We start from the raw sequence: 2,262 nt of genomic DNA, 5'->3' as shown, positions 1-2,262 counted from the left end.
CACACACACACACACACACACACACACTGACACACAGACAAGTTTGCGAACTTAATGTCAACATGAAATCAAAACTGACCCTATTTACTTTCTTAATATGTGATTCTGTTGTTATTGTGAGAAATAAGACTATAACCGTATTAATCTGAAATTACTTTCCTTTTCGGCTGCCAAGCTCTCATATTTTTAAACTCCTCCCCTTCAACAACCTGTCATATAGAGGCCACCATCCAATCAATTCCTAATGGAGTCTCAATTTCCAAAGTCCTGCCCAGTGTTATTATCATAAAAAAAGAATATGGTCACACTTTATATTAGGTGGCCTTAACTACTATGTACTTACATTTAAATTTATAATTTGGTACAATGCACTTATTGTGTACATACATGTTTTTACATTGTTCTTATATATATATATAAAAAAATACTTGCATGTAATTACATCTGTAATTAATTAATTTAATTACATTTATAATTACACTGTTGACCCATCCCTTACACCTTAACCCACCCTTAAACCTACCCATACCACCAAACCTGTCCCTAACCTTACCCGTATCCCACCTCAATAGCAGCAGAAGTGTTTTGCAACACAATGTGAACACAATAAGTACAATGTACTTATTTTTTGATGTAAGTAGTTAAGGCCACCTAATATGTGACGCTAGACCACAAAACCAGTCATAAGGGTCAATTTTTCAAAATTGAGATTTATACATCATATAAATAAATAAGCTTTCCATTGATGTATGACTGCTTTTGTGCTGCAGGGACACATATAAAGTAGGACCAAAAAATGCATAAAAATTTAAAACTTAAAATAATTATTTATTTACGTATGTATTTATATTAAATTTAATTGAAAATCTTTTTTTTTCAATCTTTTTGAATTATATTTCATTACATTTTTTGGATCAAACTGTTGTTTTTATAAGCTTAAAGCTCTTGCATGTAGCACAGTGGATGATTGGCAGGTCATTTGTAGCTGTCTGTGGTGCATTAGAGCAGATTATCGAGACGGATGTGCGTAAAAACGTGTAAAGGTCACTTTATCAGAGCTGGAACATCTTCTGCAGTTTTTGTCCTTTGCATTTGATGATTAAATGTGTTCGCTGCTGAATCTGATCTCATGCCTCTTTTGTTTTTCAAGGCAAACTCACAATCTGGAAGCCAAATGCAGAACTCCAGATTAAAAGGGATTGGATCCAGTCTATTAGTAGGACAAGCCGCGGTCGGAAGGCACTCTGTGTTCAATTCTTTATGCAAAACTCTCCCCAGATCCTGGATATCATGTGCCTCTTCGGTGCATATGAGCAATGTTTTCTATTTTAAACCAGAGGTCATTTTCCTGAGAGACGAGGACCATTAAACCATTCAATGGGAAGAGAGAGGGAAACGCTCCCTGGATGTTTTTTGTAGGAAATATTATGACAGAATATCAGTGTTAAACAGATGAAGCAGTGCCAAAGGACTGAACCCTGTGGATTTAACGCTCTCCCGAAGGCCTGTGCGGATACAGACTTATCAAAGTTCGATCAAACATTGACGAGTCAGTCTCGAGTTAACATTTGTGGACCTTCTGGAGCACTTCATTATGGATTCCTCTGTATGGTCTCGGCTAATGACTCGCTCTCTCGCTCTCTCTCTTCATTGGGAACCGAACGCACGGATCGATCTTCAGCTGATTAACAAACTAACAAAAAGAGTGTGTTCTTGGGATCTGGAGATTAGGTCAAACAGGAGAGAACATTGATTATCACAACGCGCTAAAACTTTCCCCATCTCCCGTATCAACCAGGATTGAGGGTAAGACGCTCTTGAGAACTCTGTATCTGACAGCAGACTGTGTGAAAGCAGCATAGTGCTGAATACTCTTCGACAGTCGGCCTGCTGAAATTAATACTGTTCTTTTTTTTCCCCTCCAATTGACTGTTGACGTAATTGTATGTGAGGTACACCTTCAGCCATCTCTGATTTTAATCATTTGATTTCAAGGAGAAAATAATTAAAAAAAATATGGGATGGAATTTTATGCTTTCATAGGTACTCTATGTGGATTTATAAAGAAATAAAGTATTTTTCTTCAAGGCTTGTGGAAATGACTTTTTACTATATAGTATAGTAATATAGTAATAATTTAGTACTTTCTCCTGTTGTATTGTTGGTTTCCTCTTTTCTGATCATTTGGAATGAGGATAAAAAGACAAAAAAACAACAACATGCAAATAAGTTCAAACATCAATTCAATATCTATTATTTCCT

At 36.0% G+C, this 2,262-nt stretch overlaps 1 protein-coding gene across 3 annotated transcripts in view; it reads left to right on the top strand.

The window, feature by feature from the left end:
- Positions 1 to 2,019, top strand: part of LOC107713869 (leucine-rich repeat and fibronectin type III domain-containing protein 1-like protein) — a 167,887-nt gene extending 165,868 nt beyond the window's left edge. For all 3 annotated transcript variants that reach the window (XM_016519512.1, XM_016519514.1, XM_016519513.1), the window contains exon 5: positions 1,151 to 2,019. The gene's annotated coding sequence lies outside the window, so the exon portion shown is untranslated. The remainder of the gene's footprint in view (positions 1 to 1,150) is intronic.
- The last annotated feature ends 243 nt before the right edge of the window (positions 2,020 to 2,262 follow it).

This window comes from Sinocyclocheilus rhinocerous, unplaced genomic scaffold, assembly GCF_001515625.1.
Source record: "Sinocyclocheilus rhinocerous isolate Xijiao unplaced genomic scaffold, SAMN03320098_v1.1 scaffold929, whole genome shotgun sequence".
Classification (NCBI taxonomy): domain Eukaryota; kingdom Metazoa; phylum Chordata; class Actinopteri; order Cypriniformes; family Cyprinidae; genus Sinocyclocheilus; species Sinocyclocheilus rhinocerous.
This window is presented reverse-complemented; position numbering and strand designations above follow the sequence as displayed.